At 47.1% G+C, this 14511-nt stretch overlaps 1 protein-coding gene across 1 annotated transcript in view; it reads left to right on the forward strand.

Moving 5' to 3' along the window:
* PLXNA4 (plexin A4) overlaps positions 1-14511 on the forward strand; it is a 511402-nt gene that overhangs the window by 56829 nt on the left and 440062 nt on the right. The gene's annotated exons all lie outside the window — the stretch shown is intronic.

A 14511-nucleotide genomic window follows, 5' to 3' on the forward strand; every position in this document is an offset into this window, starting at 1 on the left:
CCTGAAAGATAATGAGCATTATGATTATGGTTGACGCCACATAAACCCATATACAATAAAGAGTGTATTTATGTTCCTCACTGTGCCTTCTCACTAAAAATATGCCTGTTGCATGGCTGTAGCTCTGTAGTTTGCCATGTAAGGTAACAGTAGAGAGGCTTCAGAGGTGGAAGCTGGGAATTATCTACCTGTGGTTTTCTCAAGGCAAGAAGAGGTACTAGAAGTGATCTTCTCATGCTAATGATGGGCACCGCTTCCATTTCAACACTTATGCGCCAGTCTGACAATGTTTGTTTGAATGCTCAGCCCAGGAAGGTTGTAAAATATTGTATGTGCAAGGAGATTGTGGCTTTGCCGTAATAATGGAGATGGGTGAGAAGCTGGGAAGGGAGGTTGGGCAGAGCCTTGCAGATCGGGTTGGGTGTTGATTCCTCTTTGAATTCTTTTTGCAAATAAAAACTTCCAAGTTGGGGAGAGGAAGGTCCTATGAAAAGGTGACCCACTATAGCTTGTGTATAGGATGGACAGAGCAGACAGGGCGAAGGAAGGGAGTAGTTTGTTCATGGGTGCTTAAGGAAGATCTGAAATCTCTGGTTTTGTTCCTCTACCTGTTTTTTTCACTTAAAAAGAAAATCAGGATTGTAAAAGGCATTGCTTCTGTGCTGAGGGAGGTCCTGCCCACTGGCAAATGTCTCTGGCTTTGTTCAACAGAGGAAAGGCTGCTGATGCTTTTGCAAAGAGAATATTTTTTTTTTTAACAGTCTATTCAGGCATGTGGAAAAGGAGCCAAATGGTTTTTTAAACAGTTGTAATAAAAATAATCTCCTCCCCTGACTAATTAGGTTTTGCTTCCCTGTCATCTGTGATATCATAATAAACTGTTCAGTTCTCCAGTCAGTCTCTTGGGAGGCAAAAATTGGGTAGCTGAGATCTGAATGGTAAATATCCAAAAGACCTAAACAGTTAAGAATGACTGCTGCTTCCCTGCACTCGCAAGCTTTTGCTTTTCCTTTTGGCTTCAAAAGAGAAAAAGCAAACTCAGGCACAGCTCTGTCTTTGCCTTTGCAGGTCACATTGCAGAATCCAAGATCTGATCCCTTTTAATAGGGGAAAAAAGGAGTGAGAAAGCTTTTAGTGCTTTACGGAGTGTGGTGGGGAGCGGGGACAGCCTTATAGGGTAAAGAATGAGAAGAGGGGAGCTGAGCTGGCTGATGTAATTTGAGAAAGCTTCATTTTATTCCCTTTTTTCCTAATGCGTTGAATATTCTGCCTGCGGTAGTTACTGCATTGGGTCTGTGTGTCGGAGCAGAGCGGGAGTCTCAGCCTGAGATCTTCCTCGACTGAATAAGCCTCTACCAGAGAGGTGGGAGGGAGAATGCAAAGCAAAACGGGGTTCCCCTGAACACATGTGGTTGTTTTGGACCAGTTGATCCAGGCTCCTGGAAACTTTCAGTTCCTGCAGGTTCAGCCCTATCCTTGCTATGACTTCTGCAATCACTGACTCCTCCACGCACTGCCCTCCTCCAGGGCTCCTGAGGGTATCTGAGCTCAGGACACCAGCCTGCTTTCCCCTCTGGGTGCCACACAGGGTAGTTTGTAACTCCAGATTTTCACTTGACACTCCTTGGTCCCTGCCAAGACTTCAGGGACCTTTTGAAGCTTTGATTTCCATCTTGGCTCATTAATCAGGTGCTTTTGGCTAGGAATCACATAATGGTTGGGGTTGGAAGGGATCTCTGGAGATCATCTAGACCAACCCCCTATCAAAGCAGGGTCATCCAGAGCACGTTGCACAGGGTCGTGTCCAGGCGGGTTTTGAATATCTCCAGAGAAGGAGACTCCCCACCCTCCCTGGGCAGCCTGTGCCAGGGCTCTGCCACCCTCACAGTAAAGGAGTTTTTACTCATATTTAGATGGAACTTCCCATGTTTCAGCTTGTGCCCATTGCCTGTTGTCCTGTCGCTGGGCACCACTGAGAAGAGTCTGGAAGCAAAGGATATGTCAGGGCAATGGTTGGACTCGATGATCCCAGAGGTCTCTTCCAACCTGATTGATTCTGTGGTTCTGTGAAATACTGCATTAGTATTGCAACTCCAGCATAATCCATTAAGGTAACGTGAAGTTTGATTTATGTTTAAAAAAAGAAATGCTTATGGGTAAATTGGAATAAGCTTTGTAGGATTAGATGAAACTCCATGTACCAGTGGACAAAGCCCAGGAGCTCTTGTTTTTTCCTGCTTGCTGAGTCCTACCATGCATGGTCCATACTGCTCTGTCTCCTGGTGCAGTGCAGCTGCTTGGTCAAGCTACAGTGAAGTATTTTGGATAGCACAAAGAGAGGAGTTGCTGGATTATCTTCATGATAGCAGGATCCACTCAGTTGTTGGAAGACTCGCTGCAAGTAATTACAAGATGGTTTTGGAGAAACTTTCCTTATTTTTCCTGCAGTATCAGTCTTTTTCTTTGTGTGTGTATTTTTGTACGAACGATGCAGACTGTATATCAGATTTTGATGGATGCAATCCGTGAATACGCTGCAAAATACCCACAGTCATAAAGCAATATCTGTTAGTTGATATACAAATGTCACATATGTCAAAGGAATTTATCCAGTGGCACGCACAACTGAAGTAAAATATTGTGCTTTACAGGAACATATCATTAAAATGAAAACTAGCAGCATATCAGGAATCTGCCCACGTAACTAAGACAGCAAAGAGAGAAAGAAAAGGAACAACCAAGATAGAGATAGGGTAGGAAGAGAGAGACTGAAACAGAATGACAAGGTTGGCCCCAGCTATTTCACTGCCCTAGGCAAAACACATTTTGCAACCCTCGTTCATTCACATAGCTGCAAGTGCAGACCAAGGGGAAGGCACTGAAGAACGTGCTGTAGAAATATGCCCTCCAATTCTGCTGGCTCGTCCACAGCACAGCCTGGCCCTGCAGAATGAAGATACGAACAGGATAAAAATGCAGAGCTATGGAAAAGAAAAATTCCCCCTGTCCATATCTCATGTATAGAAACCAGAGCCCTTGGATTAAAGGCCTGATGGGTGCTGGTGGTGTCTTGGGGATGGAGAAGGGTGGTCCATGGATTAAAGGCCTGATGGGTGTTGGTAGTGTCTTGGGGATGGAGAAGGGTGGCCCATGGATTAAAGGCCTAAAAGGTTCTAGTGGCATCTTGAGGATGGATAAAGGTGCCCTAGGGATTGGGGATGGATAAAGGTGCCTGTTGGGAGACAGCCGGGTTCAGTTCTTTGCTCTACAAGAAACTCTTGGTGTGCTTCCATACCTCATTTTCCCTCCTCAAAGGGTAGGAAATATTTTGCTGGCTCAAGGAAGTGTTTGGGAAAATTAATGCACTAGAGGTTGTGAGGTGTGATCATATCAAACAGCTAAACTCGACAAATCAGATGAGATGGAAAACCAGCTCCTGACCACTTGTGGGCATTAAAGATCCTGCGGTACTTTTTATTGAGAAATATTTCATCTTGCAGTGATTGATCAGATCCCAGTATCTGTAATTACCTTCTGTGCTGGCTGGCTCATGGTGTTCCCTGTGCTTCTGTACCACGTTGGTAAGCATTGCCACAACTTTAGGATACTGCAGGATGCCTGGTGGGCTTCGTTGGCAGGGCAAGTTATTGCAGTCTACAACTACCTGAAGGGAGGTTGTAGCAGGGTGGGAGTCGGCCTCTTCTCCCAGGCAACTAGCGATAGGACAAGAGGACACAGCCTCAAGCTTCGCCAGGGGAGGTTCAGGTTGGACATTAGGAAGCATTTCTTCTCAGCAAGGGTCATTAGCCATTGGAAGGGGCTGCCCAGGGAGGTGGTGGAGTCACCATCTCTGGAGGTGTTTAAGAAAAGCCTGGACATGGCACTTAGTGCCATGGTCTAGTTGACAGGGTGGTGTCAGGGCAATAGTTGGACTTGATGATCCCAGAGGGCTCTTCCATCCTGATTGATTCTGTGATTCTGAGTTCCTACGTACAATCGGAAGTGCTTTGAACAAAACCCGTGCCTGAAAGCCAGGCGGCACCCCTGTGAATTTGTAGTGATTTTTTTCAGGAGACACAAAAGCCTCACTTGAGTTTAACAAGGTCTGTTTTGTCTCTCTACAAACAGTGCAGCAAAACATCAGAAAAGGGAGTTATTCCTGGATATGTGCTTCCTACAAACCACTTTGCTGCGAAATAGCCAGGTGCCAAAATCCACTGGCTTTTTTTTTTTCTATTACACACTTAGCTCTTCACTCTGGTGGTAGGAGAAAGCTAGAGATGTACCCATGGAGATGCTTTGTATGGTTTTGTATGCTTGGTTTGTTTTTTTTTTCTGCTGTACCTGGCTAAATTACGTGCCACTAATACCTGTCATCACTAAAGGGAGCATAGCAGTGTTCAGTATTCCTCGTATTCCTTCCTTAGGCATTTAATTTATGGGTCATTGCTTTTGTGCAGATAGTTTCCAGTCAAAGAAATACAACTTACCTGCAGTTATGCTGTGTGTAGATGCAGGTGTAAAGGGCAATTTAAAGTTACAAATGTCAGCCTGGGAACAGCCCTAGGAATTGCACTTCTAACAACACAAAGCTCTGTGTCCATTTTGAAATGTTTATATGAAAATGGAGTAGTGGTAATTTACATTTATTTGAAACTTCCCCATAAAAACTATTTTTTTTATTCCATCAAAATATTTCACTCAAAGCCTTTTCTGTGCTAAATTCCTTGCAGAAAAAGAAATTTGGCTTAAAAAACAATTCTTTCACTCTGTGGCTTGTATTTCATTTTTCATAAAATCCCATCAGTTTGAGGTCTTTGAAGGGCTTTTTAGATTTGGACTGCCACTTGGGGTGAAGGTTTTCATTCAGATCAGGCAGCTCTGAAATCTGGCCAACACTTCCCACCAGGTATCACCTCTGTTTAGTAGAAAATTCTCAGTATCGACCAGTGTCGTGAACCACCCTCCGTATTACTCTGAACCCTTGAGACCCAGCTTCCTTTGGATCTGGAGACAAAACACCGTAGGGAGATTTTTAGATGTGAGAGCTCGGATTTGCAGTTCTCATTTTGGCCCATCTCACAGTCGTGTTGGGGAAGGCTGGCTTTCTCGGATGGATAATTGGATTGGGAAGTACGCGCAAGTCTGAGCTCCTGCAGGCTTCTGGCTGCGTAGCTGTGGCTATCCCACCCCATCAGGCAGCTCTCCTGAGAACCGCATGAAGTTCAACAGGGCCAAGTGCAAGGTCCTGCACATGGGTCGGGGCAATCCCAAGCATAAATACAGGCTGGGCAAAAAATGGATTGAGAGCAGCCCTGAGGAGAAGGATTTGGGGGTGATGGGTGACAAGAAGCTCACCATGAGCCGGCAATGGGCGCTGGCAGCCCAGAAAGCCAACCGTGTCCTGGGCTGCATCCCCAGCAGCGTGGCCAGCAGGTCGAGGGAGGGGATTCTACCCCTCTGCTCCATTCTTGTGAGACCCCCCCTGCAGTGCTGCATCCAGCTCTGGGGACCCCAACATAAGAAGAACATGGAGCTGTTGGAACGAGTCCAGAAGAGGGCCATGAAGATGATTAGAGGGCTGGACAACCTCTGCTCTGGAGACAGGCTGAGAAAGTTGGGGCTGTTCAGCCTGGAGAAGAGAAGGCTCCGGGGAGAGCTTCTAGCACCTTCCAGTACCTGAAGGGGCTACAGGAAAGCTGGAGAGGGGCTTTTTACAAGGGCATGGAGTGATAGGTCGAGGGGGAATGGTTTTAAACTGAAAGAGGGGAGATTTAGACTAGATCTTTCTTAGGAAGAAATTCTTTGCTGTGAGGGTGGTGAGACCCTGGCCCAGGTTGCCCAGAGAAGCTGTGGCTGCCCCCTCCCTGGCAGTGTTCAAGGCCAGGTTGGATGGGGCTTAGAGTAACCTGGTGTAGTGGAAGGTGTCCCTGCCTGTGTCAGGGGGGGTTGGAACTAGGTGATCTTTAAGGTCCCTTCCAACCCAAACCATTCTATGATTCTATGGTTGGATGCTGCAGTGCTGTTTACAGCCTGTGTGCCTCAAAGACATAGTGGCAACTTCTGACAACTTCGAAAGAGTCAGCCTGTGGCTTGGAGAAGATGCATCTTGGTCTATGGTAGTGTCAGGACTGCTTCAGTAAGGTAACCCTGAAGGACACACAAACCTGCATCTCTGCTGTCATTGCTGATTGCTATGATGGGTCCTCTTGCTACAGTCATCGCCCCCTCACATGTGGGTGAGATCCCTTCCCAGAGCAGTGTTCATCCCATTGAGCAGGAGAGAGCAGATGAATCCTGGTGGGACTGGCAGCATGTCGGTTCCTTCCACACAGCTGGATTGCTCTCAAGTACCACGAGTGGACAAAAGAGGAATGAAATTGAGCTTTTCATGCAAAACAGTTTCAACAAGTTAAAAGTGTGCAAGAGATGGGCAGAGACCCACAAGCAGTAGAGCTCCAGGTGGGTTGGTGATACCATGACATACCCACATGGAGAGGAGTATCTTCCTTTTCTCCAGTGATACCTCACCTCCCATCCAAGGAACTGGAGCTAATGAGGGCACCCTGATTTTGCCGTGCACAGGTTTACAGTCTCGTGATAACTGCGGGAAACGACGGAGATCCTCACTGTTCCTTCAGGCGAGGGGGTTTCTGAATACGCACGAGACGAGAAACCCTGCTCGGTTTTGATGTTCCCTGGAGGATATTCTGCTGCTGACAGCTCTGTGCGAATGTCAGCAGGGAAACTCAGCTTCCTTCTCCTTCCCTCTGCTGCTTTGAAAGTGTCAGGGTTTTTTTTTTTTAATTTTATTTTTTCTCCCAACTGTTTGGCAAGTGGACTTGACTGCTCTGAAAACATGCTGTAGAGGCTCTGGCTCCTGCTGCGAAGCTGGTTTCTATAAGAGGGCCTCGTTCACCCTGGCCTCGTCTCACAGCTTCCTAAATCAGCGGGAGTCCGAGCGCTTCACTCACTTGTCATGGAGCAGTAGAGCTTCCCATCTGTATTTGACGTCTGTGAAGGCTGCAGTTGTCTGTGTCCTACATTCATATACGGTCCCTCTTTGAGAGGTTGTTGCCAGCTTAGATCCCTGAAGAGGAGTTCTGTTTTCTGGCCAAAGCACAAGGAAAGCTGTGAGTTGGTAGCTGTGGTGTACTCTGCACTCATGTTGGGTGTACCAGCAGGCAGCCCTGAAAGGGATGGTGATGGGAATCTATGTGGTCATTGGCCAGTGACACCCATTGGCCAGTACATGGGTCATGTAAAAGTCATTGGCTGATGATACTGGAGTCCAACATGACCTAAAAGTGCTGGGTGACCGAACACTATTTCCATGGGTGAAATCAAAGATGCAAGACTTGTGCATCCTGGTTGTAGGCTGCTGCTGTGCTGTCTCTCTTCCCCTGCTTCTCTGAAGCCTTGTGGGTGGGCGGGCATCTTTCTGTTGTACCTCATCTTTCACCAGCTAGAGGTTGAACTAGGTGGGAAGCAGATTTCCCTGTGCATCTGTTCATCCCCGAGCTGTAGTCAGTTGGGAGGATCTGGCTGAACAGCAGGGCTGCCATCCAGAGGGACCTAGACAGGGTGGAGCAATGGGGTTGACAGGAGATCATTCAAGAAGAAGTGTGAAGTCCAGGGAGGTGGTGGAGTCACCATCTCTGGAGGTGTTTAAGAAAAGCCTGGACATAGCACTTAGTGCCATGGTCTAGTTGACATGGTGGTGTCAGGGCAATGGTTGGACTCAATGATCCCAGAGGTCTCTTCCAACCTGGTTGATTCTGTGATTCTGTGTGATTCTGTGACCTGGACAGGAGTGACCTTTTGCAAAGATTCAGGCTGAAGACTGCCTGGCCGGGGAGCATCTCTCCTGAAAAGGGCCTGGGGATCCCGCTAGACAACAAGCTGCACATGAGCCAGCAGTGTGCCTAGGCAGCAAAGGAGGCCAACAACTTCCTCAGCTATACAAACAGGGGCACTCCTAGTAGATTGTGGAGAAAGTGTTCATCTCCCTGAACTCAGTTGCTAGACCGCATGTAGATACTGTGCCCAGTTTTAGGCCCTTCAGTACAAAAAATAAGTTAATCAAACAGAGCAAGTTCAGGAGAGGGTGAAGAGATTGGCCAGGAGCTGAAGAACCTGCCCTGAGAGGAGAGGATGAGAGAAATGAGCTGGGGAAAAGAAAACTCGGAGGGACCTAACAGCAGCATTCTCATGCCTACAAGGAGGGTATTGAGAAGATAGAAACAGGCTCTTCACGTTGATGAATGGTGGGAGGATGTGAGACAGCACGCATAAGTTGACACGAGAGCACTTCCAACCGAATATAAGGAAAAGCTTTGTCCCATGAGGACAGGCAAGCATTGAAGCAGGTTGCCCATGGAGGTTGTGCAGTTTCCATCCTTGGAGACTTTCAAGGCCTGAATGGACAAAACAACCTGGTCTGATCTCACAGTTGACCCTGCTTTGGACAACTAGAGACCTCCTGAGGTCCTTTCCATCCTCATTACCCTGTGATCCATCCTCTGCTGCAAAACCCCAGGCCCTAAACCCCATCAGAGGGCCTGTGTCCAGACTCTGGTGCTGAACTGGTGCAGCCGATGCTTGTTTTAAATACCCACTAATGGCTCCATCACTGCAGGCGGGTGCTTCACCTCTCACACCGCTCGTTTCCATCACTTTGGGACTTCCAGCTATAAGATGTCAGCTTGCAGGAGAACTCCCCTTTTTTTTTTCTGCTAGGAAGGTTGCTGTTCCCAGCGAGAGTTAGAGCTTGCTTTTTGGGACAGAGCAATTAATTTTCCATGTCTCTCCCTCAAGTACCCCTCTCTGCTTTCTGACGACTCAGCAATCCCCGTGCTGGTGTGCAGGGTTTGGCTGAGCTGTGCTTTTCCTGGGGGCCTTGCATACATGTATTAAGTGCTGCTCTTTTTTTTTTGGACATTCTGGTTTAACAGTGCCTCAGAGTCTTGTCAGAGATGGATCTTGTGGTTGTGCAGCAAGATTTGCAAATGACTGTCAAATCTGATTCTGCATCAGTGTTGCTGCACTGTGCGTTTTTATTTCCAGTTCCAGGAGAAGTAGTGAGCTCCAGTGGACCCGTTGCAGCAAAAAAAGGCAGAAGGTTTTACCGTCATCTCTTCAAACTCTTCTTCTAAGAAGCTGCAGCCTGAATTTGGCAGGTTTCCAGTCCCAAAGCAGCTGAGCTGGATATCCCTGCAGTGGGCTGAGGATGTGTGCTGTGCAGGCAGGGGGGTGTTAGTGACAAAAGCAGACACAAAGGGACAGATAACAATGTCCTGCTGCAGGTTACCTTACTGAAACCCATGGGCCCTGCAGCCTCCCGGGGGACAGTTTGCAGTGATGCTCATTGTCACTTGCCTTGTCGTGGCAGGTGATCTTCTGCGTGGTGTCCATAGCTCTGTGCAAGACATGTGGAGTATTGAGGCTGCAATACCTGGCGTGGCAGTGCTGTTGATGGAAACCACGCAGGGATGGGATAGAAGGAAAAGCAGGACACATCCCTGTGTCCCTCTGCTCTATCTACTTCTCTTTCTGTTCGTCCCTTTATTCTCAGAGGAGAGCTCTGGAGGGGACATTAGGTGATCAGCTTTGGTCTTCACCTGCCACTTCTTCTCTCCAGGGTGACAAAGAGGGGCTATTTATCTCCCCATACACTCCATCTAATGCCCGGATGGATGCCCAGCCAAATCGGCTCTTGTCATTCCTTCCTCCTCTCTACCCCCTTCCCTTTTGACTGGGATAATGACTTTTCAGGGAGCCCTTGAAGTGCCTCTTGCATCTGCCTTTGATTTGAATGCCTCTTGCCTGCTGACCCTTCTTACGGGAAGTCGGCTTAAGTGTGGTTCTCCTAATTAGCTTTGCTTTAATTTAATCTTTTGAAATAATTTTATCAAAAAGAGGAAACCTACACACTCCCTCGTTTCATCAGCTTGTTTTCATGCATGGTCTCTGGGTTTATTTCTCTATTTCCCTTGTCTCTAGATAGGACATCATTTGCATATTTGATTAAGCTCCATATGTTATCAGGGAGCCAGTTGAAAGAACAGCAAGTCCCTGATAAGGCACTGTGCATCCATCTCTTCCTTTCACCATCCTCCACTCTATCCCCCTCACCATCCTTGCAGCCGTATCTGTGCCCAAAATCACCTCTGCAGCCTACCTCACCTCCTCTTTCTCCCTTTGGCCAGATGACTGATCTCTGTTACAGCCGCAGATAAGCGTTGATGTAGACACTAAAATTTGACAGCTCTTGTCTTTAGGAAGGAAGCAGAAAGGGTGCAGAGGATAGGAACTGAGCGCTGGTGAAGATGCTAACCATGACAACAAGCTCCAGGTTCAGCTCCCTGGTCTCTCTGAAGCCCTTCCTAGGATCCCATTGTGCCTACGGGGTACTTGTTGCACGAAAGCTGCTTGTTCCCACTGTTCACTCATGACATTGTCCAAGGCTTTGCTGAGAGTCTCACCTGGACTATTTGCTGCATGTATTTGCTGCGGTCTGGACCGACACCTTTAGCTCAACTCCCAGGTGCTAGAAAGGCTGCTGTGCAGAGCCAACAGAGTATGGTCAGAGTGGCTGAAAACAGAACAGCCGTGAAGAATTTTGAAATGTATTTTAAAATGTGCCTGCATATATGCATGCAACGAATATTGCTTAAAAGATTAAACTCATGCTTTCCAGGCTTTGTTCTCTGGCTATGATCAGAGGGCTGGAGCACCTCTGCTATGGAGACAGGCTGAGAGAGTTGGGGCTGTTCAGCCTGGAGAAGAGAAGGCTCTGGGGAGACCTTCCAGCAGCCTTCCAGTGCCTGAAGGGGCTACAGGAAAGCGGGAGAGGGACTTTTTACAAGGGCATGGAGTGACAGAACGAGGGGGAATGGTTTTAAACTGAAAGAGGGGAGATTTAGACTAGACCTTAGGAAGAAATTCTTTGCTGTGAGGGTGGTGAGACACTGGCCCAGGTTGCCCAGAGAAGCTGTGGCTGCCCCCTCCCTGGCAGTGTTCAAGGCCAGGTTGGATGGGGCTTGGAGCAACCTGGTCTGGTGGAAGGTGTCCCTGCTTGTGTCAGGGGGGTTGGAACTAGATGGTCTTTAAGGTCCCTTCCAGCCCAACCCATTCTATGAGTCTATGATTCTATTGCTCTGTGGAAACAGTTTGCCTTAAATAGTTTCCCCAGCCCACCTCTAGGAACCCTTTTATTTGAAATAAGTTGTAGATACCCCTGAGGAAACATAGGGAAATGCTTCGTTAACAGTCATTTTCTCCTCCCCACCACTGATGTCTAAGCTGGAAGAGGTTTTGGTCACTTTGTGACCCACAGCTGGGCATTTCTGGGGTGATCAGAGGCCCAATTCCTGGCCTGGCAAAGGCAGGGTGGGTTTGTAACAGCAACCAAAAGTAGTGTAACCAGCTGTGTTACTGGAGCTGGAGGAAGGACCAGAAGGGAGCCTTGGTTATTCAAAAAGAGCCTTTCCCTCAACTGGCATCTGAAGCACAGGAACAAGAGGATTGATTTATGAGCCAGCTCTTAATTAAAAGGCAAGGAGGAATGTGCTTCCCTTCATTAGGATAAGCAACTTTTAGCTTGAGCTAATTTGAGGAGCCTCTCTCCACCTCTCCCCTGCTCACACCCAGATCCCCTGGTGTGCGGGAGCCCCTCGGCATCACCGCGGTGGTTGTGAACCCTTGTTACAGGGCTTTAACGTCATCTGCATATCCACCACTTGTGAATGCTGCTGGTGGTTTTTGTGAAGCCAATGAAAAGGAAAGCAGAAATAAACTCCCCCCTGTTCTTCTCCAGCTTGATCTCTTCCCCCTTGTGTTTCTTTCATTTTGGTTTAACGACTTTGGCTTGCTGTGCTTCAACATCTCTCTCTCATTTCGTGTTGGTGGCTGCCTGGCTTGAGAGCAATCAAGCTTTGATGGATTGCTGGTTGTTGGACTCATGTGTGTGAAGCTTGGGGGGAAGCATGAGAGAGTTGTGCTGGTTTTTGTAGACCCCAACCCATATGGTGTCTGCGGGAGTGAAGATGTGTGTTGGTATGCAGGATTCAGGGATCTGTTCCTGCTTGGTCTGACACTTGTCTTTTTTTTCTTCTTTTCCTCCAAGACTCTGTCACTAGCCTTTCATCTCTCCTAAATGAAACCATACAGAAGAGCTGCAGGTTCCTGGCCCTTTCTGAAATCAGAAATGCTATCATTGCTGGGTGAGGGGTAGAAATATGGACTGAAAGCTAGACCAGGACAGTTAATCAAAGCTGTGGCTCCAGCAAAGTCCCCCTGGGATGCTGTGCCCAGGGTGACCAGAAAGCATCTTGCTATCTGTGATATCAGCAGCTAACCCTATAGATTTGTCTGTAACCTGATGGGGTCAAATCTAGATTAATGTCAATAATGCCCTTTTCATGAACTTGACTCTGTCATTGTTTGGCTTTCTTCTTACTGGCCAGTGTTCTACCAGCTGCGACCCCAAGGATGATCATTCATCTCCTAAATTAAAAGGAGTTGTGTTGGAATGGTATTTCAATGCAAGATCCCCAAAAGAAATAGATGTGCTAGCTGGGTTGGTATCCGTACTTGAGTAGAGAGCATAGGACTGCGTTAACGGATATAACCCTTCCACGGGACGTGTCCCATGGAAGATCACTCCTGGTAAGGGTTGTTCTTATATATCAGCAGCATTGCATCAAGTATGTGCCAATGCCTTCAAGCTGGGGTCCCCCTTAGTGCAGTGAGCCTGAAAACGTGTGTTGGAAACAAGTTGAGCGCTCCCAGGCTCTAGTGGGAGATGGATTGGGACCCTGGGGATGCCAAGAGAAGCAAAGTCTAGAGAGGAAAGTTGGGAGCCAGTCATCTGTGGGTTTCGGCTCTGGTTACACTCTGTTGTGCTGAGCATGTTCTGCTGGTGATTCACGGGGCTGGGTCCCTTTGGATAACAAAACAGGAACTCCTAAGGGACTTCGGTGGGTTTTGGAGGCTTTGCTGATGGTTGTTTTTCTAGCTGATGTGGCACGTTGGCAAAGGACCCCAGCACGCTGTCGTGTCAATGGCATCTTGGAAATGCAAACCGCTGTTTCTCCTGCAGCCGTGCTGGTATCCCACCCTGCGGGGATGCTCATGGCTGTGGTCTGGAGTCATCTTTCCTTCTGACTTCTTGTAACTTCTTTTTTTTTTTAACTGAGGCTGGCAATAAATTTCAGCGATGTCGGGGAAAAGGTTATCACTGAGACTGGCAGAGACCTTGTCATATTAATTTTTCAGAACTGTTCTGATGAAATCTAATTAAACATAGTGACCAACACTGCAAATCTCCCTGTGTTTGCCTCGTTTGTAATATGGCTGATTAAGTCTGGGTTATCGGGGGGAGTTTATGACTTGTGATAACTGCTGGGGGGGGATGTGGTTTCACACACTACAGGCACTTTGATCCTTTCCCCACTGCTTACAAGTTTCTGTGGGTTTCTCTTGAATTTCATACGCAACCAATTTATCTCCTTGGCATCTAAGAGAACATATTGATGATAGAGCTAACCTGAGCGCTAAGGACATGTCGTGCATGCTAATGCATTTCAAACTGCATCTCCATGTTGGTAAGTGCTAGGACCTTGGCATCCTGTTAGGTTTGAGTACTTGGCTGTCTCTTACAATGAAAATAACTCATTTTGTTGTTATCCTACAGAACAGAGAACATTTTACAAAAAGAATACATAAAAAAAAACCCCAGACCTGTGCCAAATCAAAACTGATTGCTTCTCTCTCCTCATTTTCAACAAAACAAACAAACCTCCAAAGCTCTAGGAGTTTTATGGTCTATGAAACAGCCACTTGTGGTTATTTGACCTCCCCACCTCTCCTTTTCTCCTTTTTCTTTGTTTAATTAGGTCTCTTCTTACAGGTATTTCTACTGTGCGATGGAAAAGTCAAAATCTTTTGATGCTTTCAAGCCCCTTCTCCCCCTTGTGACAATGTAAATTAATTCCCCAAATCCCATCTAAATTCTGAATTTTTAGCTAATTTACTATTCACGGAGAAAAAGAAAACGTTTCCAAATTTGAGTCTCTCTGTTATCCTTGCACGTCTGTCTTAGCATGCAATATACGGAGAGGTGCAAGATCTTATGAGACTGCTGCATTTAAGCTCTTTGTTAAACTTCTTCTGCCGGGTTAGCATTTTTGGCTGCTTGGAAGCTGGAGAATTAAACTCACCTGGGAACCCCAGTAGTGAAATAAATTACCATAAGATAGTGGGAAAAGAAAAGATTTTAGGATGATGAGTAGTGCGGGGCTACCCTGGTCTATTACATTGGTTCATTTAGAGATGTAATATGGCTTTGGGCTGCATGACTGAGTTATTTCTAGGGAAAGGGGCTGCTTGGGCTGGGGGAATGCAGGCAAATGTAACACCTAAATGCTGAAAGTCCCAAATTCATCCTGTCACTAACTGTGAGTGACTATAATAGCAAGCTAAAGCTGAGCATTGATTGCTATTTCATGA

The sequence above is a fragment of the Nyctibius grandis genome, chromosome 5 (genome assembly GCF_013368605.1).
Source record: "Nyctibius grandis isolate bNycGra1 chromosome 5, bNycGra1.pri, whole genome shotgun sequence".
NCBI classification, from domain to species: domain Eukaryota; kingdom Metazoa; phylum Chordata; class Aves; order Nyctibiiformes; family Nyctibiidae; genus Nyctibius; species Nyctibius grandis.